Below are 27,818 nucleotides of genomic sequence, written 5' to 3'. Positions count from 1 at the left end.
TTTCTCCAAAAGTAAAGTAGTTGCAAACTCATCCTTTTAGAAACTTGTTTGGGCTGTTGAGAGGAGTAAAAAACCATCAAAAATTTCAATCCTGCATGATTCTACCAAGAAATGTGATTCTTCATTCAAAACGCTGGTTTTTGCTATTGGGCTCTATTGAATAATGAATGTTTTGAATTTTCTCCAAAAGTAAAGTAGTTGCAAACTCATGCTTTTAGAGACTTGTTTGGGCTCATGAGAGGAGTAGAAAAACATCAAAAATTTCAGTCCTGCATGATTCTACCAAGAAATGTGTGTTCATTGAAACCGCTGGTTTTTGATAGTTTGGGCCCTATTGAATAATGAATGTTTTGAATTTTCTCCAAAAGTAAAGTAGTTGCAAACTCATCCTTTTAGAAACTTGTTTGGGCTGTTGAGAGGAGTAAAAAACCATCAAAAATTTCAATCCTGCATGATTCTACCAAGAAATGTGATTCTTCATTCAAAACGCTGGTTTTTGCTATTGGGCTCTATTGAATAATGAATGTTTTGAATTTTCTCCAAAAGTAAAGTAGTTGCAAACTCATGCTTTTAGAGACTTGTTTGGGCTCATGAGAGGAGTAGAAAAACATCAAAAATTTCAGTCCTGCATGATTCTACCAAGAAATGTGTGTTCATTGAAACCGCTGGTTATTGATAGTTTGGGCCCTATTGAATAATGAATGTTTTGAATTTTCTCCAAAAGTAAAGTAGTTGCAAACTCATCCTTTTAGAAACTTGTTTGGGCTGTTGAGAGGAGTAAAAAACCATCAAAAATTTCAATCCTGCATGATTTTACCAAGAAATGTGATTCTTCATTCAAAACGCTGGTTTTTGCAATTGGCTCTATTGAATAATGAATGTTTTGAATTTTCTCCAAAAGTAAAGTAGTTGCAAACTCATGCTTTTAGAGACTTGTTTGGGCTCATGAGAGGAGTAGAAAAACATCAAAAATTTCAGTCCTGCATGATTCTACCAAGAAATGTGTGTTCATTGAAACCGCTGGTTTTTGATAGTTTGGGCCCTATTGAATAATGAATGTTTTGAATTTTCTCCAAAAGTAAAGTAGTTGCAAACTCATCCTTTTAGAAACTTGTTTGGGCTGTTGAGAGGAGTAAAAAACCATCAAAAATTTCAATCCTGCATGATTCTACCAAGAAATGTGATTCTTCATTCAAAACGCTGGTTTTTGCTATTGGGCTCTATTGAATAATGAATGTTTTGAATTTTCTCCAAAAGTAAAGTAGTTGCAAACTCATGCTTTTAGAGACTTGTTTGGGCTCATGAGAGGAGTAGAAAAACATCAAAAATTTCAGTCCTGCATGATTCTACCAAGAAATGTGTGTTCATTGAAACCGCTGGTTTTTGATAGTTTGGGCCCTATTGAATAATGAATGTTTTGAATTTTCTCCAAAAGTAAAGTAGTTGCAAACTCATCCTTTTAGAAACTTGTTTGGGCTGTTGAGAGGAGTAAAAAACCATCAAAAATTTCAATCCTGCATGATTTTACCAAGAAATGTGATTCTTCATTCAAAACCTGATTTTTGCTATTGGGCTCTATTGAATAGTGAATGTTTTGAATTTTCTCCAAAAGTAAAGTAGTTGCAAACTCATGCTTTTAGAGACTTGTTTGGGCTCATGAGAGGAGTAGAAAAACATCAAAAATTTCAGTCCTGCATGATTCTACCAAGAAATGTGTTCATTCAAACCGCTGGTTTTTGATAGTTTGGGCCCTATTGAATAATGAATGTTTTGAATTTTCTCCAAAAGTAAAGTAGTTGCAAACTCATCCTTTTAGAAACTTGTTTGGGCTGTTGAGAGGAGTAAAAAACCATCAAAAATTTCAATCCTGCATGATTCTACCAAGAAATGTGATTCTTCATTCAAAACGCTGGTTTTTGCTATTGGGCTCTATTGAATAATGAATGTTTTGAATTTTCTCCAAAAGTAAAGTAGTTGCAAACTCATGCTTTTAGAGACTTGTTTGGGCTCATGAGAGGAGTAGAAAAACATCAAAAATTTCAGTCCTGCATGATTCTACCAAGAAATGTGTGTTCATTGAAACCGCTGGTTTTTGATAGTTTGGGCCCTATTGAATAATGAATGTTTTGAATTTTCTCCAAAAGTAAAGTAGTTGCAAACTCATCCTTTTAGAAACTTGTTTGGGCTGTTGAGAGGAGTAAAAAACCATCAAAAATTTCAATCCTGCATGATTCTACCAAGAAATGTGATTCTTCATTCAAAACGCTGGTTTTTGCTATTGGGCTCTATTGAATAATGAATGTTTTGAATTTTCTCCAAAAGTAAAGTAGTTGCAAACTCATGCTTTTAGAGACTTGTTTGGGCTCATGAGATGAGTAGAAAAACATCAAAAATTTCAGTCCTGCATGATTCTACCAAGACATGTGTGTTCATTGAAACGGCTGGTTTTTGATAGTTTGGGCCCTATTGAATAATGAATGTTTTGAATTTTCTCCAAAAGTAAAGTAGTTGCAAACTCATCCTTTTAGAAACTTGTTTGGGCTGTTGAGAGGAGTAAAAAACCATCAAAAATTTCAATCCTGCATGATTCTACCAAGAAATGTGATTCTTCATTCAAAACGCTGATTTTTGCTATTGGGCACTATTGAATAATGAATGTTTTGAATTTTCTCCAAAAGTAAAGTAGTTGCAAACTCATGCTTTTAGAGACTTGTTTGGGCTCATGAGAGGAGTAGAAAAACATCAAAAATTTCAGTCCTGCATGATTCTACCAAGAAATGTGTGTTCATTCAAACCGCTGGTTTTTGATAGTTTGGGCCCTATTGAATAATGAATGTTTTGAATTTTCTCCAAAAGTAAAGTAGTTGCAAACTCATGCTTTTAGAGACTTGTTTGGGCTCATGAGAGGAGTAGAAAAACATCAAAAATTTCAGTCCTGCATGATTCTACCAAGAAATGTGTGTTCATTGAAACCGCTGGTTTTTGATAGTTTGGGCCCTATTGAATAATGAATGTTTTGAATTTTCTCCAAAAGTAAAGTAGTTGCAAACTCATCCTTTTAGAAACTTGTTTGGGCTGTTGAGAGGAGTAAAAAACCATCAAAAATTTCAATCCTGCATGATTCTACCAAGAAATGTGATTCTTCATTCAAAACGCTGGTTTTTGCTATTGGGCTCTATTGAATAATGAATGTTTTGAATTTTCTTTAACAATAATTTTTATTAGAGTTTTCAGAATAGTAGGCAAAATGTAAAATTTACACTTGTACAGACCCATCTAAGTAAATTATTGTACTGATGTAAAAAAATATGAATACATCACAATATGATGACATTTCAATATTATATCAACATTGAGAGTAAATGTAGTAAACCCTACAACAAATAGTACCAGAAAGAAACAATAAAAAGAAAGGTAAATTTAGGCACTTGAGTATGTGAAATATTGGCACATCATAAACCATAAGAAGTAAAATATGAGTTCAGGATATGAAATCTTTTTCTATTTTAGACTTTAGTTCCATCCATTTATACCATCTGTCATCAAATATTTTAATTAAGCCTTTATTAATATAATGAATTTTCTCGTAGACACAGTGTTTGTCCACCAGTAAGATAAGGGTGACAATGTCTGGAGGTTGCTTCCTGTTCCAACCCTTCGCTATAAGGAAGGCTGCAGACATAAGGATATGAGCCGCCAGGAATTTATTTCTTTTAAGTCTATGTATATCTATTAGTAACAAGGCTAGAGCAGGTTGTGGTTGAATACACCAATTGCATATGAGTGAAAGCAAATCGAACACCCTGGACCAGTACAACTTCAGCATAGAGCATCCCCAAAAAACATGTAGTAAATCTGCCTGAGATCCACAGTTACGCCAACACATTCCAGATCCCCCCCCTCCAAAATGTTTCAATCTATTTGGGGTAAGGTAATATCTATGAATTAATTTATAATGCGTTTCTAGTATATTCATACATCTTGTGGATTTGATTGCAATTTTAAGAGAGGAGATCCACTGAGGACCATATATCTGTCTCTGTAATGTGGTTTCCCATTTTTCAAAGCATCCTTCATTGGTGAAGGTGTCTTTGTTGGTCAGGCTATTATATAAGGGTCTAAGATAACTCTTATGTCTAGATGACATATTAAATAGAAAATTGTTAATAGTATGGTCAATTGGAACCACTCTAAAAAGGTATTTCTTGTATTTGTTGTATTCTTCCTTGAGTAGGAGATATGTCATATACTCCGAATTGGGAACCCCAAATCTGTTCTTTAATAACTCAAAGGGTATGACTCTGTTATTGTCCATCAAGTCATCTACAAAAGTGATTGGAAATTTGGTCCAGCTATCGAATATAGGTCTTAGAGAAGTCCTGACAGGAGACAGATAAGGGAGTCTCAACCTCTCGAGTGAAAAAGAGGCAGAGCTAGTCTTTCTTTTGCATACACATGACCAGCACAACATAGAGGCCTTAAGTATGGGATTATCTATTTTCATAATTTCCCTTCTATGTAGAAGGAAATAGGCTATGAATAAAACTGGTTCCCTGTTGGGCATCATATCTCTTTCAATATTTGGCCACCCCAGGTCTGTCTGTTCCACAAACCAGCCTTTTGTCAGTTCAATCATAGTGGCGTAATAATATGCCTCAAGATCTGGTATGGCCACCCCCCCTTTCTCCTTGGATTTAAGTAGAGTGCGTTTTTTCACTCTAGGTTTCCCATTGTTCCAAATAAATTTGTTCATCTGGTGTGTTAGTTTTTGTATATACTGTACAGATATAGGCAGAGGGACGTTCCTGTATAAAAACAGGACTTTGGGTAGGCAGAACATCTTATATAGCACTATTCTGCCCATCCATGTGGCTGGGGTCTTCGACAGTTCCTTCAACTTAAGGTCGAGAGACTGTAGAAGATGGTCCATGTTTACCTCACTCATATGCATGGGATTACCTGTGAGCCAAATTCCTAAGTACGGTATCCTGGTACAGTCCCAATTAAAGGGATACTTGTCTCTTAGTTGCTGTTTCGTAGAGGCTGAAAGGAAAAGTGATAGAACATTAGTCTTTTTTACATTTAATTTATAGTATGAAACTGAGCCAAATAAATTTATGATATCCCATATCTTTTCCAGGGAATCAGTTGGATTTGTCAGTGTGAGTATAATGTCATCTGCATAGAGGTTAATCTTATGCTCTGAATCTTTCAATTGTACACCGTGTACTTCACCAGAATCCCTTATCATTTGAGCCAAAGGTTCCAGGCTCAGGATAAAAATTATTGGGGATAGAGGACATCCCTGTCTTGTCCCATTAGTTATAAAAAATGTATCTGACATCGTGTTGTTGACCAGCACAGAGGCAGATGGCCGAGAGTATAAAGCTCGAATACTTATCATCTCCCCACCAAAACCCATTTTCTCCAATACTGTAAAGGCATAGGCCCAATTGATCCGGTCAAAGGCCTTTTCAGCATCAAGAGCTACAAACAAACTGGAAATCCTATTTTTGTAGCATGAATATAAGTGATGCAGGACACTTCTAGAACTGTCTGAAGTTTGCCTAGATTTTACAAAACCGACTTGATCGGGATGTATAAGGAATGGAACAACATCCTGTAATCTTTCTGCTAATATTTTTGCGTAGATCTTGATATCCACATTTAGGAGAGAAATAGGCCTATAATTTTCGATTTTGGTCAGATCTTTATCTGGTTTGGGAATCACCACTATTGTGGCTCTCAGCATATCTGTGTTGCACTTTCCTTCTGATTTAATAAAATTCAGGGCATTAGTTAAATGTGGGATGAGTTCCTTTTGAAATTCTTTATAATACTCTATAGGAAAGCCATCTGGACCTGGAGCCTTGTCATTTTTAAGATTATTCATCGCAAGAGAGACCTCACCCTCAGTAAAGGGTGCGTCAAGTGACTCCTTCTGCTCTAGAGACAAAGATCCCAGCTTTACTTTTTCCAAAAAATTATTTATCATCTCTGGTGAAGGAGAGGGATGAGCTCCATTGTTTCCTATGTTGTATAATTTAGAATAGTAGCTCTCAAAGGCCAGGGCTATCTCTTTGGGTTTTTCTATAGTCTTTGAGCTTTGGGTTATTTTTTTGATTGGATGTTTTTTATTTATGGGTTTAAACCTGTTTGCCATATTTTTGGAGAACTTATTATTATTAACATAAAACCCTGCCCTATTAAATAAAGTCTTTTTCTCATATAAGTTGATGAGGAGATTCCTAAGTTCCAGTCTGAGGGAGTACAATTCATTATATTTAGCAAAATTTTTGTCTGCTTTAGCTTGGGATTCTAATTTTTGGATCTGTTCTAACAACATCCTCTGTTGGCTCTCTCTTGCCCTTTTTTGTCTCGAGGCAACTTGGATCAAATGACCCCTAATGACACATTTGTGTGCTAGCCACAATGTTTCAGGTGTAATTTCTTGGGAACAGTTCTCTTTGAAGTAGTTCATTAAGACATTCTTTGCTAATGATATGTTTTCTGGGGAGTCAACAGTGAATTTACTATATCTCCAATTGTATTGTTTTGGGATCATGGAGGAAGTATGTAAGGTCAGAAGGATTGGGGCATGGTCTGACCATGTAATAGGACCAGTCTGGAAATCTATGTATGAGTCTAGTAGCGAGAAGCTAGTGAACACATGATCAATCCTAGTGTAAGACTTGTTATGTGGACAAAATCTTGTGTACTCTCTTGAGGTAGAGTTCAATATCTTACAGCTGTCATGCAAATTGGAATCTCCCAACCACTTTCCCAGATTCACGCTTCTATAATATGGGGCATCAGATGAGCAATCAGTACTTGGGTCAACTATGCAATTAAAATCTCCTCCCCAGATTATGTGACCTCTACTAAAATTGGACAATTTCTTCTTGACCTTATTTAGAAAACTAATTTGTCGGATATTAGGGGTGTATACGTTTACCACTGTATATTCCACACCCTCCAAAGTAAAATTAATAGCAAGTTGTCTTCCATTGCTGTCCCTATATATGTCTAAGACCACTATTGGCAAATCTTTGTGGAAGGCGATGGCCACCCCAGCTTTTTTCCTTCCCTCAGTGTTAGAAAAGAAAATCTGAGGGAAGTCTTTATTTTTGAGTCTTGTGTTATCAATTTCTAGAAGGTGTGTTTCTTGTATCATTGCTATGTTGGCCTTCAATTTTTTAATCTCCTTCCACAAAGCAAATCTCTTGAACGGGCTATTGAGCCCATTTACATTAAATGACAGTACCCTCAATTCCATAATGTGTCAGGAAGGAAAAAAAGCATTAGATGATTCACTGAAACAGAACATTTCACCCGAAAATACATCCAAAAGACAGTGGGTTTCCTTAGTGATTTTTTGTTAGTGCCTGGTGTGCCTGTAAACAAAAACATGTTACAACCTAGAACAGAACAAAACTTATGAACTAGATAAATTTAGATTTCTCAAAAGAAATGGTACCGAGAGAATGTCTCTCAGTTATCACGTGGGGAGTGAAAAAGAGAAAGTTCAGGCCTAAAGCCAGGGTCAGTACCCACCAAGTCTATTTTCTTTTCTTTTGCGTATTCCAGGACTGGGAAAGGCGTCTTTGCTGCTGCAAGGGGATATTCCTTTCTTGATTGTAGAATGATGATGATGATGGAGTCTCCAGTGGAGGGATACCTAAATCTTGGAAAAAACTATTACAGTTATCAATATTAGACAAGGCAAAAGTGGTATTCTCTTTCATGACTAGAATTTTTGTAGGGAAACCCCATCTGTATAAAATCTTGTGTTTCCTCAGATGTGCAGTGATTGGAAAGAAATCTCTCCTTTTCTGCAGGGTAGCTTTTGAGAAGTCTGCAAAAATCTTGATATCCTCGTATGGCCTTGGTAATATAGGTGATTGCTTACTTCTCCTCAGAATGTCCTCCTTTGTCAGGAAGTAATGAAAATATGCAATGACATCTCTTGGGGCTCTGTCTGGGGCATATTTGGACTTGGGGAGTCTGTGTATACGTTCCATCAATAGGTCCCCTTTAGAAGCCCCTGGAAGTATTGTATGGAGCATCTTTTGCACATATGCATTAAGGTCTCTGTCTTTGACATTTTCAGGTATTCCCCTGAATTTAAGGTTGTTCCTTCTACTTCTGTCTTCTTGCTCTATCAACCTTGATTTTAAGAAGACAACCTCTTTTTCTAGGGCATAGTGTTCATCTATCAAATTATTATGGGATTTAACCAATTCTTCCATTTTGGATTCAAGATGGTCCACTCTCTGGCCCAGACCGTCTATGTTATTTTGGAGATTTGTATTATAGCCCTCCAGTTGTTTCTGAAATGTCTTTGCTAGAAGGCATAGCATGTTCTTAATAAATATTTCTGAGGCTGTATTACTGGTAGCCTCCACCTCTGTTAAAACATGTAAAATGTTCTCCGGTATGGGATTATCAGAAGGACAGGAGTCCTCAATTTGTAATTCCTGTTGCAGCTCAGCTGAGCTGCTGCTAAATCTGCGGCTAGTCACTGAGAAAGGAGACATTTCCCTCTGTAATGGCGTTAGAGGAGTATCTGACACATTGGAGATGTCAGGACAGGATGAGGAACCCCTTAATACATTTGTCTCCTCCATATCAGCGGTCAGCGGTGCTGCTGCACCATAATTCACAAGCTGCGCTGTATTTTTGCTTAAGTTACGCAAATTGCGTATCTGTTGCGTAGTCTCGCTTGTCCCCCGGTCACTCTCGCGAGATCTCGCTCCTTTCACCTCAGCGCTACTTTTAATGTGTAAATTAGCGCTTCTATTAGCCTGCAGAGCGGCGGTTTTAGCTGGGGCAGGGGTAGACTTACCCCCTGACTTGAATGCTGCATGCTTCAGCCGCTGTGGCGTCCTTTGCCGCTGTGTACCGCTCAGGCTGGGGCTGCAGGCTGTGGCTGCTGCTGTGAGGCGGGCGCCATCTTGGCTCCTCAGCATGAGGGGAGAGCGCTCTGGTTTCTTTCCTTTTTCTGCTTTTTTATTGAGCAGATCCATAGTGTGGGGGCACCGCTAGTATCTATGGAGGTTCCCACAACTTTTCAGCCAGTCCTGGCTTATATTTCGCTTGTTAACAGCGCTTGGTAGGCTGCCCTGTGGAGGAGCTCAGAGCTCAGGCTTCCATTCAGCTCAGACGCTGGCCACGCCCCCCAATGTTTTGAATTTTCTCCAAAAGTAAAGTAGTTGCAAACTCATGCTTTTAGAGACTTGTTTGGGCTCATGAGAGGAGTAGAAAAACATCAAAAATTTCAGTCCTGCATGATTCTCCCAAGAAATCTGTTCATTCAAACCGCTGGTTTTTGATAGTTTGGGCCCTATTGAATAATGAATGTTTTGAATTTTCTCCAAAAGTAAAGTAGTTGCAAACTCATCCTTTTAGAAACTTGTTTGGGCTGTTGAGAGGAGTAAAAAACCATCAAAAATTTCAATCCTGCATGATTCTACCAAGAAATGTGATTCTTCATTCAAAACGCTGGTTTTTGCTATTGGGCTCTATTGAATAATGAATGTTTTGAATTTTCTCCAAAAGTAAAGTAGTTGCAAACTCATGCTTTTAGAGACTTGTTTGGGCTCATGAGATGAGTAGAAAAACATCAAAAATTTCAGTCCTGCATGATTCTACCAAGACATGTGTGTTCATTGAAACGGCTGGTTTTTGATAGTTTGGGCCCTATTGAATAATGGATGTTTTGAATTTTCTCCAAAAGTAAAGTAGTTGCAAACTCATCCTTTTAGAAACTTGTTTGGGCTGTTGAGAGGAGTAAAAAACCATCAAAAATTTCAATCCTGCATGATTCTACCAAGAAATGTGATTCTTCATTCAAAACGCTGGTTTTTGCTATTGGGCTCTGTTGAATAATGAATGTTTTGAATTTTCTCCAAAAGTAAAGTAGTTGCAAACTCATGCTTTTAGAGACTTGTTTGGGCTCATGAGAGGAGTAGAAAAACATCAAAAATTTAAGTCCTGCATGATTCTACCAAGAAATGTGTGTTCATTGAAACCGCTGGTTTTTGATAGTTTGGGCCCTATTGAATAATGAATGTTTTGAATTTTCTCCAAAAGTAAAGTAGTTGCAAACTCATCCTTTTAGAAACTTGTTTGGGCTGTTGAGAGGAGTAAAAAACCATCAAAAATTTCAATCCTGCATGATTTTACCAAGAAATGTGATTCTTCATTCAAAACCTGATTTTTGCTATTGGGCTCTATTGAATAGTGAATGTTTTGAATTTTCTCCAAAAGTAAAGTAGTTGCAAACTCATGCTTTTAAAGACTTGTTTGGGCTCATGAGAGGAGTAGAAAAACATCAAAAATTTCAGTCCTGCATGATTCTACCAAGAAATGTGTTCATTCAAACCGCTGGTTTTTGATAGTTTGGGCCCTATTGAATAATGAATGTTTTGAATTTTCTCCAAAAGTAAAGTAGTTGCAAACTCATCCTTTTAGAAACTTGTTTGGGCTGTTGAGAGGAGTAAAAAACCATCAAAAATTTCAATCCTGCATGATTCTACCAAGAAATGTGATTCTTCATTCAAAACGCTGGTTTTTGCTATTGGGCTCTATTGAATAATGAATGTTTTGAATTTTCTCCAAAAGTAAAGTAGTTGCAAACTCATGCTTTTAGAGACTTGTTTGGGCTCATGAGAGGAGTAGAAAAACATCAAAAATTTCAGTCCTGCATGATTCTACCAAGAAATGTGTGTTCATTGAAACCGCTGGTTTTTGATAGTTTGGGCTCTATTGAATAATGAATGTTTTGAATTTTCTCCAAAAGTAAAGTAGTTGCAAACTCATCCTTTTAGAAACTTGTTTGGGCTGTTGAGAGGAGTAAAAAACCATCAAAAATTTCAATCCTGCATGATTCTACCAAGAAATGTGATTCTTCATTCAAAACGCTGGTTTTTGCTATTGGGCTCTATTGAATAATGAATGTTTTGAATTTTCTCCAAAAGTAAAGTAGTTGCAAACTCATGCTTTTAGAGACTTGTTTGGGCTCATGAGAGGAGTAGAAAAACATCAAAAATTTCAGTCCTGCATGATTCTACCAAGAAATGTGTGTTCATTGAAACCGCTGGTTTTTGATAGTTTGGGCCCTATTGAATAATGAATGTTTTGAATTTTCTCCAAAAGTAAAGTAGTTGCAAACTCATCCTTTTAGAAACTTGTTTGGGCTGTTGAGAGGAGTAAAAAACCATCAAAAATTTCAATCCTGCATGATTTTACCAAGAAATGTGATTCTTCATTCAAAACCTGATTTTTGCTATTGGGCTCTATTGAATAGTGAATGTTTTGAATTTTCTCCAAAAGTAAAGTAGTTGCAAACTCATGCTTTTAGAGACTTGTTTGGGCTCATGAGAGGAGAAAAACATCAAAAATTTCAGTCCTGCATGATTCTACCAAGAAATGTGTTCATTCAAAGCGCTGGTTTTTGATAGTTTGGGCCCTATTGAATAATGAATGTTTTGAATTTTCTCCAAAAGTAAAGTAGTTGCAAACTCATCCTTTTAGAAACTTGTTTGGGCTGTTGAGAGGAGTAAAAAACCATCAAAAATTTCAATCCTGCATGATTCTACCAAGAAATGTGATTCTTCATTCAAAACGCTGGTTTTTGCTATTGGGCTCTATTGAATAATGAATGTTTTGAATTTTCTCCAAAAGTAAAGTAGTTGCAAACTCATGCTTTTAGAGACTTGTTTGGGCTCATGAGAGGAGTAGAAAAACATCAAAAATTTCAGTCCTGCATGATTCTACCAAGAAATGTGTGTTCATTGAAACCGCTGGTTTTTGATAGTTTGGGCCCTATTGAATAATGAATGTTTTGAATTTTCTCCAAAAGTAAAGTAGTTGCAAACTCATCCTTTTAGAAACTTGTTTGGGCTGTAGAGAGGAGTAAAAAACCATCAAAAATTTCAATCCTGCATGATTTTACCAAGAAATGTGATTCTTCATTCAAAACCTGATTTTTGCTATTGGGCTCTATTGAATAGTGAATGTTTTGAATTTTCTCGAAAAGTAAAGTAGTTGCAAACTCATGCTTTTAGACACTTGTTTGGGCTCATGAGAGGAGTAGAAAAACATCAAAAATTTCAGTCCTGCATGATTCTACCAAGAAATGTGTGTTCATTGAAACCGCTGGTTTTTGATAGTTTGGGCCCTATTGAATAATGAATGTTTTGAATTTTCTCCAAAAGTAAAGTAGTTGCAAACTCATCCTTTTAGAAACTTGTTTGGGCTGTTGAGAGGAGTAAAAAACCATCAAAAATTTCAATCCTGCATGATTCTACCAAGAAATGTGATTCTTCATTCAAAACGCTGGTTTTTGCTATTGGGCTCTATTGAATAATGAATGTTTTGAATTTTCTCCAAAAGTAAAGTAGTTGCAAACTCATGCTTTTAGAGACTTGTTTGGGCTCATGAGAGGAGAAGAAAAACATCAAAAATTTCAGTCCTGCATGATTCTACCAAGAAATGTGTGTTCATTGAAACCGCTGGTTTTTGATAGTTTGGGCCCTATTGAATAATGAATGTTTTGAATTTTCTCCAAAAGTAAAGTAGTTGCAAACTCATCCTTTTAGAAACTTGTTTGGGCTGTTGAGAGGAGTAAAAAACCATCAAAAATTTCAATCCTGCATGATTCTACCAAGAAATGTGATTCTTCATTCAAAACGCTGGTTTTTGCTATTGGGCTCTATAGAATAATGAATGTTTTGAATTTTCTCCAAAAGTAAAGTAGTTGCAAACTCATGCTTTTAGAGACTTGTTTGGGCTCATGAGAGGAGAAGAAAAACATCAAAAATTTCAGTCCTGCATGATTCTACCAAGAAATGTGTGTTCATTGAAACCGCTGGTTTTTGATAGTTTGGGCCCTATTGAATAATGAATGTTTTGAATTTTCTCCAAAAGTAAAGTAGTTGCAAACTCATCCTTTTAGAAACTTGTTTGGGCTGTTGAGAGGAGTAAAAAAACCATCAAAAATTTCAATCCTGCATGATTCTACCAAGAAATGTGATTCTTCATTCAAAACGCTGGTTTTTGCTATTGGGCTCTATTGAATAATGAATGTTTTGAATTTTCTCCAAAAGTAAAGTAGTGGCAAACTCATGCTTTTAGAGACTTGTTTGGGCTCATGAGAGGAGTAGAAAAACATCAAAAATTTCAGTCCTGCATGATTCTACCAAGAAATGTGTGTTCATTGAAACCGCTGGTTTTTGATAGTTTGGGCCCTATTGAATAATGAATGTTTTGAATTTTCTCCAAAAGTAAAGTAGTTGCAAACTCATCCTTTTAGAAACTTGTTTGGGCTGTTGAGAGGAGTAAAAATCCATCAAAAATTTCAATCCTGCATGATTCTACCAAGAAATGTAATTCTTCATTCAAAACGCTGGTTTTTGCTATTGGGCTCTATTGAATAATGAATGTTTTGAATTTTCTCCAAAAGTAAAGTAGTTGCAAACTCATGCTTTTAGAGACTTGTTTGGGCTCATGAGAGGAGTAGAAAAACATCAAAAATTTCAGTCCTGCATGATTCTACCAAGAAATGTGTGTTCATTGAATCCGCTGGTTTTTGATAGTTTGGGCCCTATTGAATAATGAATGTTTTGAATTTTCTCCAAAAGTAAAGTAGTTGCAAACTCATCCTTTTAGAAACTTGTTTGGGCTGTTGAGAGGAGTAAAAAACCATCAAAAATTTCAATCCTGCATGATTCTACCAAGAAATGTGATTCTTCATTCAAAACGCTGGTTTATGCTATTGGGCTCTATTGAATAATGAATGTTTTGAATTTTCTCCAAAAGTAAAGTAGTTGCAAACTCATGCTTTTAGAGACTTGTTTGGGCTCATGAGAGGAGTAGAAAAACATCAAAAATTTCAGTCCTGCATGATTCTACCAAGAAATGTGTGTTCATTGAAACCGCTGGTTTTTGATAGTTTGGGCCCTATTGAATAATGAATGTTTTGAATTTTCTCCAAAAGTAAAGTAGTTGCAAACTCATCCTTTTAGAAACTTGTTTGGGCTGTTGAGAGGAATAAAAAACCATCAAAAATTTCAATCCTGCATGATTCTACCAAGAAATGTGATTCTTCATTCAAAACGCTGGTTTTTGCTATTGGGCTCTATTGAATAATAAATGTTTTGAATTTTCTCCAAAAGTAAAGTAGTTGCAAACTCATGCTTTTAGAGACTTGTTTGGGCTCATGAGAGGAGAAGAAAAACATCAAAAATTTCAGTCCTGCATGATTCTACCAAGAAATGTGTGTTCATTGAAACCGCTGGTTTTTGATAGTTTGGGCCCTATTGAATAATGAATGTTTTGAATTTTCTCCAAAAGTAAAGTAGTTGCAAACTCATCCTTTTAGAAACTTGTTTGGGCTGTTGAGAGGAGTAAAAACCATCAAAAATTTCAATCCTGCATGATTTTACCAAGAAATGTGATTCTTCATTCAAAACCTGATTTTTGCAATTGGGCTCTATTGAATAGTGAATGTTTTGAATTTTCTCCAAAAGTAAAGTAGTTGCAAACTCATGCTTTTAGAGACTTGTTTGGGCTCATGAGAGGAGTAGAAAAACATCAAAAATTTCAGTCCTGCATGATTCTACCAAGAAATGTGTGTTCATTCAAACCGCTGGTTTTTGATAGTTTGGGCCCTATTGAATAATGAATGTTTTGAATTTTCTCCAAAAGTAAAGTAGTTGCAAACTCATCCTTTTAGAAACTTGTTTGGGCTGTTGAGAGGAGTAAAAACCCATCAAAAATTTCAATCCTGCATGATTCTACCAAGAAATGTGATTCTTCATTCAAAACCTGATTTTTGCTATTGGGCTCTATTGAATAGTGAATGTTTTGAATTTTCTCCAAAAGTAAAGTAGTTGCAAACTCATGCTTTTAGAGACTTGTTTGGGCTCATGAAAAGAGTAGAAAAACATCAAAAATTTCAGTCCTGCATGATTCTACCAAGAAATGTGTTCATTCAAACCGCTGGATTTTGATAGTTTGGGCCCTATTGAATAATGAATGTTTTGAATTTTCTCCAAAAGTAAAGTAGTTGCAAACTCATCCTTTTAGAAACTTGTTTGGGCTGTTGAGAGGAGTAAAAAACCATCAAAAATTTCAATCCTGCATGATTCTACCAAGAAATGTGATTCTTCATTCAAAACGCTGGTTTTTGCTATTGGGCTCTATTGAATAGTGAATGTTTTGAATTTTCTCCAAAAGTAAAGTAGTTGCAAACTCATGCTTTTAGAGACTTGTTTGGGCTCATGAGAGGAGTAGAAAAACATCAAAAATTTCAGTCCTGCATGATTCTACCAAGAAATGTGTGTTCATTGAAACCGCTGGTTTTTGATAGTTTGGGCCCTATTGAATAATGAATGTTTTGAATTTTCTCCAAAAGTAAAGTAGTTGCAAACTCATCCTTTTAGAAACTTGTTTGGGCTGTTGAGAGGAGTAAAAAACCATCAAAAATTTCAATCCTGCATGATTCTACCAAGAAATGTGATTCTTCATTCAAAACGCTGGTTTTTGCTATTGGGCTCTATTGAATAATGAATGTTTTGAATTTTCTCCAAAAGTAAAGTAGTTGAAACTCATGCTTTTAGAGACTTGTTTGGGCTCATGAGAGGAGTAGAAAAACATCAAAAATTTCAGTCCTGCATGATTCTACCAAGAAATGTGTGTTCATTGAAACCGCTGGTTTTTGATAGTTTGGGCCCTATTGAATAATGAATGTTTTGAATTTTCTCCAAAAGTAAAGTAGTTGCAAACTCATCCTTTTAGAAACTTGTTTGGGCTGTTGAGAGGAGTAAAAAACCATCAAAAATTTCAATCCTGCATGATTTTACCAAGAAATGTGATTCTTCATTCAAAACCTGATTTTTGCTATTGGGCTCTATTGAATAGTGAATGTTTTGAATTTTCTCGAAAAGTAAAGTAGTTGCAAACTCATGCTTTTAGAGACTTGTTTGGGCTCATGAGAGGAGTAGAAAAACATCAAAAATTTCAGTCCTGCATGATTCTACCAAGAAATGTGTGTTCATTGAAACCGCTGGTTTTTGATAGTTTGGGCCCTATTGAATAATGAATGTTTTGAATTTTCTCCAAAAGTAAAGTAGTTGCAAACTCATCCTTTTAGAAACTTGTTTGGGCTGTTGAGAGGAGTAAAAAACCATTAAAAATTTCAATCCTGCATGATTCTACCAAGAAATGTGATTCTTCATTCAAAACGCTGGTTTTTGCTATTGGGCTCTATTGAATAATGAATGTTTTGAATTTTCTCCAAAAGTAAAGTAGTTGCAAACTCATGCTTTTAGAGACTTGTTTGGGCTCATGAGAGGAGAAGAAAAACATCAAAAATTTCAGTCCTGCATGATTCTACCAAGAAATGTGTGTTCATTGAAACCGCTGGTTTTTGATAGTTTGGGCCCTATTGAATAATGAATGTTTTGAATTTTCTCCAAAAGTAAAGTAGTTGCAAACTCATCCTTTTAGAAACTTGTTTGGGCTGTTGAGAGGAGTAAAAAAACCATCAAAAATTTCAATCCTGCATGATTCTACCAAGAAATGTGATTCTTCATTCAAAACGCTGGTTTTTGCTATTGGGCTCTATTGAATAATGAATGTTTTGAATTTTCTCCAAAAGTAAAGTAGTTGCAAACTCATGCTTTTAGAGACTTGTTTGGGCTCATGAGAGGAGTAGAAAAACATCAAAAATTTCAGTCCTGCATGATTCTACCAAGACATGTGTGTTCATTGAAACCGCTGGTTTTTGATAGTTTGGGCCCTATTGAATAATGAATGTTTTGAATTTTCTCCAAAAGTAAAGTAGTTGCAAACTCATCCTTTTAGAAACTTGTTTGGGCTGTTGAGAGGAGTAAAAAACCATCAAAAATTTCAATCCTGCATGATTCTACCAAGAAATGTAATTCTTCATTCAAAACGCTGGTTTTTGCTATTGGGCTCTATTGAATAATGAATGTTTTGAATTTTCTCCAAAAGTAAAGTAGTTGCAAACTCATGCTTTTAGAGACTTGTTTGGGCTCATGAGAGGAGTAGAAAAACATCAAAAATTTCAGTCCTGCATGATTCTACCAAGAAATGTGTGTTCATTCAAACCGCTGGTTTTTGATAGTTTGGGCCCTATTGAATAATGAATGTTTTGAATTTTCTCCAAAAGTAAAGTAGTTGCAAACTCATGCTTTTAGAGACTTGTTTGGGCTCATGAGAGGAGTAGAAAAACATCAAAAATTTCAGTCCTGCATGATTCTACCAAGAAATGTGTGTTCATTGAAACCGCTGGTTTTTGATAGTTTGGGCCCTATTGAATAATGAATGTTTTGAATTTTCTCCAAAAGTAAAGTAGTTGCAAACTCATCCTTTTAGAAACTTGTTTGGGCTGTTGAGAGGAGTAAAAAACCATCAAAAATTTCAATCCTGCATGATTCTACCAAGAAATGTGATTCTTCATTCAAAACGCTGGTTTTTGCTATTGGGCTCTATTGAATAATGAATGTTTTGAATTTTCTCCAAAAGTAAAGTAGTTGCAAACTCATGCTTTTAGAGACTTGTTTGGGCTCATGAGAGGAGAAGAAAAACATCAAAAATTTCAGTCCTGCATGATTCTACCAAGAAATGTGTGTTCATTGAAACCGCTGGTTTTTGATAGTTTGGGCCCTATTGAATAATGAATGTTTTGAATTTTCTCCAAAAGTAAAGTAGTTGCAAACTCATCCTTTTAGAAACTTGTTTGGGCTGTTGAGAGGAGTAAAAAACCATCAAAAATTTCAATCCTGCATGATTCTACCAAGAAATGTGATTCTTCATTCAAAACGCTGGTTTTTGCTATTGGGCTCTATTGAATAATGAATGTTTTGAATTTTCTCCAAAAGTAAAGTAGTTGCAAACTCATGCTTTTAGAGACTTGTTTGGGCTCATGAGAGGAGTAGAAAAACATCAAAAATTTCAGTCCTGCATGATTCTACCAAGAAATGTGTGTTCATTGAAACCGCTGGTTTTTGATAGTTTGGGCCCTATTGAATAATGAATGTTTTGAATTTTCTCCAAAAGTAAAGTAGTTGCAAACTCATCCTTTTAGAAACTTGTTTGGGCTGTTGAGAGGAGTAAAAAAACCATCAAAAATTCCAATCCTGCATGATTCTACCAAGAAATGTGATTCTTCATTCAAAACGCTGGTTTTTGCTATTGGGCTCTATTGAATAATGAATGTTTTGAATTTTCTCCAAAAGTAAAGTAGTTGCAAACTCATGCTTTTAGAGACTTGTTTGGGCTCATGAGAGGAGTAGAAAAACATCAAAAATTTCAGTCCTGCATGATTCTACCAAGACATGTGTGTTCATTGAAACCGCTGGTTTTTGATAGTTTGGGCCCTATTGAATAATGAATGTTTTGAATTTTCTCCAAAAGTAAAGTAGTTGCAAACTCATCCTTTTAGAAACTTGTTTGGGCTGTTGAGAGGAGTAAAAAACCATCAAAAATTTCAATCCTGCATGATTCTACCAAGAAATGTAATTCTTCATTCAAAACGCTGGTTTTTGCTATTGGGCTCTATTGAATAATGAATGTTTTGAATTTTCTCCAAAAGTAAAGTAGTTGCAAACTCATGCTTTTAGAAACTTGTTTGGGCTCATAAGAGGAGTAGAAAAACATCAAAAATTTCAGTCCTGCATGATTCTACCAAGAAATGTGTGTTCATTCAAACCGCTGGTTTTTGATAGTTTGGGACCTATTGAATAATGAATGTTTTGAATTTTCTCCAAAAGTAAAGTAGTTGCAAACTCATGCTTTTAGAGACTTGTTTGGGCTCATGAGAGGAGTAGAAAAACATCAAAAATTTCAGTCCTGCATGATTCTACCAAGAAATGTGTGTTCATTGAAACCGCTGGTTTTTGATAGTTTGGGCCCTATTGAATAATGAATGTTTTGAATTTTCTCCAAAAGTAAAGTAGTTGCAAACTCATCCTTTTAGAAACTTGTTTGGGCTGTTGAGAGGAGTAAAAAACCATGAAAAATTTCAATCCTGCATGATTCTACCAAGAAATGTGATTCTTCATTCAAAACGCTGGTTTTTGCTATTGGGCTCTATTGAATAATGAATGTTTTGAATTTTCTCCAAAAGTAAAGTAGTTGCAAACTCATGCTTTTAGAGACTTGTTTTGGCTCATGAGAGGAGTAGAAAAACATCAAAAATTTCAGTCCTGCATGATTCTACCAAGAAATGTGTGTTCATTGAAACCGCTGTTTTTTGATAGTTTGGGCCCTATTGAATAATGAATGTTTTGAATTTTCTCCAAAAGTAAAGTAGTTGCAAACTCATCCTTTTAGAAACTTGTTTGGGCTGTTGAGAGGAGTAAAAACCCATCAAAAATTTCAATCCTGCATGATTCTACCAAGAAATGTGATTCTTCATTCAAAACCTGATTTTTGCTACTGGGCTCTATTGAATAATGAATGTTTTGAATTTTCTCCAAAAGTAAAGTAGTTGCAAACTCATGCTTTTAGAGACTTGTTTGGGCTCATGAGAGGAGTAGAAAAACATCAAAAATTTCAGTCCTGCATGATTCTACCAAGAAATGTGTGTTCATTGAAACCGCTGGTTTTTGATAGTTTGGGCCCTATTGAATAATGAATGTTTTGAATTTTCTCCAAAAGTAAAGTAGTTGCAAACTCATGCTTTTAGAGACTTGTTTGGGCTCATGAGAGGAGTAGAAAAACATCAAAAATTTCAGTCCTGCATGATTCTACCAAGAAATGTGTGTTCATTGAAACCGCTGGTTTTTGATAGTTTGGGCCCTATTGAATAATGAATGTTTTGAATTTTCTCCAAAAGTAAAGTAGTTGCAAACTCATCCTTTTAGAAACTTGTTTGGGCTGTTGAGAGGAGTAAAAAACCATCAAAAATTTCAATCCTGCATGATTCTACCAAGAAATGTGATTCTTCATTCAAAACGCTGGTTTTTGCTATTGGGCTCTATTGAATAATGAATGTTTTGAATTTTCTCCAAAAGTAAAGTAGTTGCAAACTCATCCTTTTAGAAACTTGTTTGGGCTGTTGAGAGCAGTAAAAAACCATCAAAAATTTCAATCCTGCATGATTCTACCAAGAAATGTGATTCTTCATTCAAAACGCTGGTTTTTGCTATTGGGCTCTATTGAATAATGAATGTTTTGAATTTTCTCCAAAAGTAAAGTAGTTGCAAACGCATGCTTTTAGAGACTTGTTTGGGCTCATGAGAGGAGTAGAAAAACATCAAAAATTTCAGTCCTGCATGATTCTACCAAGAAATGTGTGTTCATTGAAACCGCTGGTTTTTGATAGTTTAGGCCCTATTGAATAATGATTGTTTTGAATTTTCTCCAAAAGTAAAGTAGTTGCAAACTCATGCTTTTAGAGACTTGTTTGGGCTGTTGAGAGGAGTAAAAAACCATCAAAAATTTCAATCCTGCATGATTTTACCAAGAAATGTGATTCTTCATTCAAAACCTGATTTTTGCTATTGGGCTCTATTGAATAGTGAATGTTTTGAATTTTCTCCAAAAGTAAAGTAGTTGCAAACTCATGCTTTTAGAGACTTGTTTGGGCTCATGAGAGGAGTAGAAAAACATCAAAAATTTCAGTCCTGCATGATTCTACCAAGAAATGTGTGTTCATTGAAACCGCTGATTTTTGATAGTTTGGGCCCTATTGAATAATGAATGTTTTGAATTTTCTCCAAAAGTAAAGTAGTTGCAAACTCATCCTTTTAGAAACTTGTTTGGGCTGTTGAGAGGAGTAAAAAACCATCAAACATTTCAATCCTGCATGATTCTACCAAGAAATGTGATTCTTCATTCAAAACGCTCGTTTTTGCTATTGGGCTCTATTGAATAATGAATGTTTTGAATTTTCTCCAAAAGTAAAGTAGTTGCAAACTCATGCTTTTAGAGACTTTTTTGGGCTCATGAGAGGAGTAGAAAAACATCAAAAATTTCAGTCCTGCATGATTCTACCAGGAAATGTGTGTTCATTGAAACCGCTGGTTTTTGATAGTTTGGGCCCTATTGAATATTGAATGTTTTGAATTTTCTCCAAAAGTAAAGTAGTTGCAAACTCATGCTTTTAGAGACTTGTTTGGGCTCATGAGATGAGTAGAAAAACATCAAAAATTTCAGTCCTGCATGATTCTACCAAGACATGTGTGTTCATTGAAACCGCTGGTTTTTGATAGTTTGGGCCCTATTGAATAATGAATGTTTTGAATTTTCTCCAAAAGTAAAGTAGTTGCAAACTCATCCTTTTAGAAACTTGTTTGGGCTGTTGAGAAGAGTAAAAAACCATCAAAAATTTCAATCCTGCATGATTCTACCAAGAAATGTGATTCTTCATTCAAAACGCTGGTTTTTGCTATTGGGCTCTATTGAATAATGAATGTTTTGAATTTTCTCCAAAAGTAAAGTAGTTGCAAACTCATGCTTTTAGAGACTTGTTTGGGCTCATGAGATGAGTAGAAAAACATCAAAAATTTCAGTCCTGCATGATTCTACCAAGACATGTGTGTTCATTGAAACCGCTGGTTTTTGATAGTTTGGGCCCTATTGAATAATGAATGTTTTGAATTTTCTCCAAAAGTAAAGTAGTTGCAAACTCATCCTTTTAGAAACTTGTTTGGGCTGTTGAGAGGAGTAAAAAACCATCAAAAATTTCAATCCTGCATGATTCTACCAAGAAATGTGATTCTTCATTCAAAACGCTGGTTTTTGCTATTGGGCTCTATTGAATAATGAATGTTTTGAATTTTCTCCAAAAGTAACGTAGTTGCAAACTCATGATTTTAGAGACTTGTTTGGGCTCATGAGAGGAGTAGAAAAACATCAAAAATTTCAGTCCTGCATGATTCTACCAAGAAATGTGTGTTCATTGAAACCGCTGGTTTTTGATAGTTTGGGCCCTATTGAATAATGAATGTTTTGAATTTTCTCCAAAAGTAAAGTAGTTGCAAACTCATCCTTTTAGAAACTTGTTTGGGCTGTTGAGAGGAGTAAAAAACCATCAAAAATTTCAATACTGCATGATTCTACCAAGAAATGTGATTCTTCATTCAAAACGCTGGTTTTTGCTATTGGGCTCTATTGAATAATGAATGTTTTGAATTTTCTCCAAAAGTAAAGTAGTTGCAAACTCATGCTTTTAGAGACTTGTTTGGGCTGTTGAGAGGAGTAAAAAACCATCAAAAATTTCAATCCTGCATGATTTTACCAAGAAATGTGATTCTTCATTCAAAACCTGATTTTTGCTATTGGGCTCTATTGAATAGTGAATGTTTTGAATTTTCTCCAAAAGTAAAGTAGTTGCAAACTCATGCTTTTAGAGACTTGTTTGGGCTCATGAGAGGAGTAGAAAAACATCAAAAATTTCAGTCCTGCATGATTCTACCAAGAAATGTGTGTTCATTGAAACCGCTGATTTTTGATAGTTTGGGCCCTATTGAATAATGAATGTTTTGAATTTTCTCGAAAAGTAAAGTAGTTGCAAACTCATCCTTTTAGAAACTTGTTTGGGCTGTTGAGAGGAGTAAAAAACCATCAAAAATTTCAATCCTGCATGATTCTACCAAGAAATGTGATTCTTCATTCAAAACGCTGGTTTTTGCTATTGGGCTCTATTGAATAATGAATGTTTTGAATTTTCTCCAAAAGTAAAGTAGTTGCAAACTCATGCTTTTAGAGACTTGTTTGGGCTCATGAGAGGAGTAGAAAAACATCAAAAATTTCAGTCCTGCATGATTCTACCAAGAAATGTGTGTTCATTCAAACCGCTGGTTTTTGATAGTTTGGGCCCTATTGAATAATGAATGTTTTGAATTTTCTCCAAAAGTAAAGTAGTTGCAAACTCATGCTTTTAGAGACTTGTTTGGGCTCATGAGAGGAGTAGAAAAACATCAAAAATTTCAGTCCTGCATGATTCTACCAAGAAATGTGTGTTCATTGAAACCGCTGGTTTTTGATAGTTTGGGCCCTATTGAATAATGAATGTTTTGAATTTTCTCCAAAAGTAAAGTAGTTGCAAACTCATCCTTTTAGAAACTTGTTTGGGCTGTTGAGAGGAGTAAAAAAACCATCAAAAATTTCAATCCTGCATGATTCTACCAAGAAATGTGATTCTTCATTCAAAACGCTGGTTTTTGCTATTGGGCTCTATTGAATAATGAATGTTTTGAATTTTCTCCAAAAGTAAAGTAGTTGCAAACTCATGCTTTTAGAGACTTGTTTGGGCTCATGAGAGGAGTAGAAAAACATCAAAAATTTCAGTCCTGCATGATTCTACCAAGAAATGTGTGTTCATTGAAACCGCTGGTTTTTGATAGTTTGGGCCCTATTGAATAATGAATGTTTTGAATTTTCTCCAAAAGTAAAGTAGTTGCAAACTCATCCTTTTAGAAACTTGTTTGGGCTGTTGAGAGGAGTAAAAAACCATCAAAAATTTCAATCCTGCATGATTCTACCAAGAAATGTGATTCTTCATTCAAAACGCTGGTTTTTGCTATTGGGCTCTATTGAATAATGAATGTTTTGAATTTTCTCCAAAAGTAAAGTAGTTGCAAACTCATGCTTTTAGAGACTTGTTTGGGCTCATGAGAGGAGTAGAAAAACATCAAAAATTTCAGTCCTGCATGATTCTACCAAGAAATGTGTGTTCATTGAAACCGCTGGTTTTTGATAGTTTGGGCCCTATTGAATAATGAATGTTTTGAATTTTCTCCAAAAGTAAAGTAGTTGCAAACTCATCCTTTTAGAAACTTGTTTGGGCTGTTGAGAGGAGTAAAAAAACCATCAAAAATTTCAATCCTGCATGATTTTACCAAGAAATGTGATTCTTCATTCAGAACCTGATTTTTGCTATTGGGCTCTATTGAATAGTGAATGTTTTGAATTTTCTCCAAAAGTAAAGTAGTTGCAAACTCATGCTTTTAGAGACTTGTTTGGGCTCATGAGAGGAGTAGAAAAACATCAAAAATTTCAGTCCTGCATGATTCTACCAAGAAATGTGTTCATTCAAACCGCTGGTTTTTGATAGTTTGGGCCCTATTGAATTATGAATGTTTTGAATTTTCTCCAAAAGTAAAGTAGTTGCAAACTCATCCTTTTAGAAACTTGTTTGGGCTGTTGAGAGGAGTAAAAAACCATCAAAAATTTCAATCCTGCATGATTCTACCAAGAAATGTGATTCTTCATTCAAAACACTGGTTTTTGCTATTGGGCTCTATTGAATAATGAATGTTTTGAATTTTCTCCAAAAGTAAAGTAGTTGCAAACTCATGCTTTTAGAGACTTGATTGGGCTCATGAGAGGAGTAGAAAAACATCAAAAATTTCAGTCCTGCATGATTCTACCAAGAAATGTGTGTTCATTGAAACCGCTGGTTTTTGATAGTTTGGGCCCTATTGAATAATGAATGTTTTGAATTTTCTCCAAAAGTAAAGTAGTTGCAAACTCATCCTTTTAGAAACTTGTTTGGGCTGTTGAGAGGAGTAAAAAACCATCAAAAATTTCAATCCTGCATGATTCTACCAAGAAATGTGATTCTTCATTCAAAACGCTGCTTTTTGCTATTGGGCTCTATTGAATAATGAATGTTTTGATTTTTCTCCAAAAGTAAAGTAGTTGCAAACTCATGCTTTTAGAGACTTGTTTGGGCTCATGAGAGGAGTAGAAAAACATCAAAAATTTCAGTCCTGCATGATTCTACCAAGAAATGTGTGTTCATTCAAACCGCTGGTTTTTGATAGTTTGGGCCCTATTGAATAATGAATGTTTTGAATTTTCTCCAAAAGTAAAGTAGTTGCAAACTCATGCTTTTAGAGACTTGTTTGAGCTCATGAGAGGAGTAGAAAAACATCAAAAATTTCAGTCCTGCATGATTCTACCAAGAAATGTGTGTTCATTGAAACCGCTGGTTTTTGATAGTTTGGGCCCTATTGAATAATGAATGTTTTGAATTTTCTCCAAAAGTAAAGTAGTTGCAAACTCATCCTTTTAGAAACTTGTTTGGGCTGTTGAGAGGAGTAAAAAAACCATCAAAAATTTCAATCCTGCATGATTCTACCAAGAAATGTGATTCTTCATTCAAAACGCTGGTTTTTGCTATTGGGCTCTATTGAATAATGAATGTTTTGAATTTTCTCCAAAAGTAAAGTAGTTGCAAACTCATGCTTTTAGAGACTTGTTTGGGCTCATGAGAGGAGTAGAAAAACATCAAAAATTTCAGTCCTGCATGATTCTACCAAGAAATGTGTGTTCATTGAAACCGCTGGTTTTTGATAGTTTGGGCCCTATTGAATAATGAATGTTTTGAATTTTCTCCAAAAGTAAAGTAGTTGCAAACTCATCCTTTTAGAAACTTGTTTGGGCTGTTGAGAGGAGTAAAAAACCATCAAAAATTTCAATCCTGCATGATTCTACCAAGAAATGTGATTCTTCATTCAAAACGCTGCTTTTTGCTATTGGGCTCTATTGAATAATGAATGTTTTGATTTTTCTCCAAAAGTAAAGTAGTTGCAAACTCATGCTTTTAGAGACTTGTTTGGGCTCATGAGAGGAGTAGAAAAACATCAAAAATTTCAGTCCTGCATGATTCTACCAAGAAATGTGTGTTCATTCAAACCGCTGGTTTTTGATAGTTTGGGCCCTATTGAATAATGAATGTTTTGAATTTTCTCCAAAAGTAAAGTAGTTGCAAACTCATGCTTTTAGAGACTTGTTTGGGCTCATGAGAGGAGTAGAAAAACATCAAAAATTTCAGTCCTGCATGATTCTACCAAGAAATGTGTGTTCATTGAAACCGCTGGTTTTTGATAGTTTGGGCCCTATTGAATAATGAATGTTTTGAATTTTCTCCAAAAGTAAAGTAGTTGCAAACTCATCCTTTTAGAAACTTGTTTGGGCTGTTGAGAGGAGTAAAAATCCATCAAAAATTTCAATCCTGCATGATTCTACCAAGAAATGTAATTCTTCATTCAAAACGCTGGTTTTTGCTATTGGGCTCTATTGAATAATGAATGTTTTGAATTTTCTCCAAAAGTAAAGTAGTTGCAAACTCATGCTTTTAGAGACTTGTTTGGGCTCATGAGAGGAGTAGAAAAACATCAAAAATTTCAGTCCTGCATGATTCTACCAAGAAATGTGTGTTCATTGAATCCGCTGGTTTTTGATAGTTTGGGCCCTATTGAATAATGAATGTTTTGAATTTTCTCCAAAAGTAAAGTAGTTGCAAACTCATCCTTTTAGAAACTTGTTTGGGCTGTTGAGAGGAGTAAAAAACCATCAAAAATTTCAATCCTGCATGATTCTACCAAGAAATGTGATTCTTCATTCAAAACGCTGTTTTTTGCTATTGGGCTCTATTGAATAATGAATGTTTTGAATTTTCTCCAAAAGTAAAGTAGTTGCAAACGCATGCTTTTAGAGACTTGTTTGGGCTCATGAGAGGAGTAGAAAAACATCAAAAATTTCAGTCCTGCATGATTCTACCAAGAAATGTGTGTTCATTGAAACCGCTGGTTTTTGATAGTTTGGGCCCTATTGAATAATGAATGTTTTGAATTTTCTCCAAAAGTAAAGTAGTTGCAAACTCATGCTTTTAGAGACTTGTTTGGGCTGTTGAGAGGAGTAAAAAACCATCAAAAATTTCAATCCTGCATGATTTTACCAAGAAATGTGATTCTTCATTCAAAACCTGATTTTTGCTATTGGGCTCTATTGAATAGTGAATGTTTTGAATTTTCTCCAAAAGTAAAGTAGTTGCAAACTCATGCTTTTAGAGACTTGTTTGGGCTCATGAGAGGAGTAGAAAAACATCAAAAATTTCAGTCCTGCATGATTCTACCAAGAAATGTGTGTTCATTGAAACCGCTGGTTTTTGATAGTTTGGGCCCTATTGAATAATGAATGTTTTGAATTTTCTCCAAAAGTAAAGTAGTTGCAAACTCATCCTTTTAGAAACTTGTTTGGGCTGTTGAGAGGAGTAAAAAACCATCAAAAATTTCAATCCTGCATGATTCTACCAAGAAATGTGATTCTTCATTCAAAACGCTGGTTTTTGCTATTGGGCTCTATTGAATAATGAATGTTTTGAATTTTCTCCAAAAGTAAAGTAGTTGCAAACTCATGCTTTTAGAGACTTGTTTGTGCTCATGAGATGAGTAGAAAAACATCAAAAATTTCAGTCCTGCATGATTCTACCAAGACATGTGTGTTCATTGAAACGGCTGGTTTTTGATAGTTTGGGCCCTATTGAATAATGAATGTTTTGAATTTTCTCCAAAAGTAAAGTAGTTGCAAACTCATCCTTTTAGAAACTTGTTTGGGCTGTTGAGAGGAGTAAAAAACCATCAAAAATTTCAATCCTGCATGATTCTACCAAGAAATGTGATTCTTCATTCAAAACGCTGGTTTTTGCTATTGGGCTCTATTGAATAATGAATGTTTTGAATTTTCTCCAAAAGTAAAGTAGTTGCAAACTCATGCTTTTAGAGACTTGTTTGGGCTCATGAGAGGAGTAGAAAAACATCAAAAATTTCAGTCCTGCATGATTCTACCAAGAAATGTGTGTTCATTCAAACCGCTGGTTTTTGATAGTTTGGGCCCTATTGAATAATGAATGTTTTGAATTTTCTCCAAAAGTAAAGTAGTTGCAAACTCATGCTTTTAGAGACTTGTTTGGGCTCATGAGAGGAGTAGAAAAACATCAAAAATTTCAGTCCTGCATGATTCTACCAAGAAATGTGTGTTCATTGAAACCGCTG

Source organism: Dendrobates tinctorius, unplaced genomic scaffold (genome assembly GCF_039654945.1).
Source record: "Dendrobates tinctorius isolate UK_male_01 unplaced genomic scaffold, ASM3965494v1 ptg000076l, whole genome shotgun sequence".
Classification (NCBI taxonomy): Eukaryota; Metazoa; Chordata; class Amphibia; order Anura; family Dendrobatidae; genus Dendrobates; species Dendrobates tinctorius.
Note: the sequence above shows the minus strand (reverse complement) of the source record.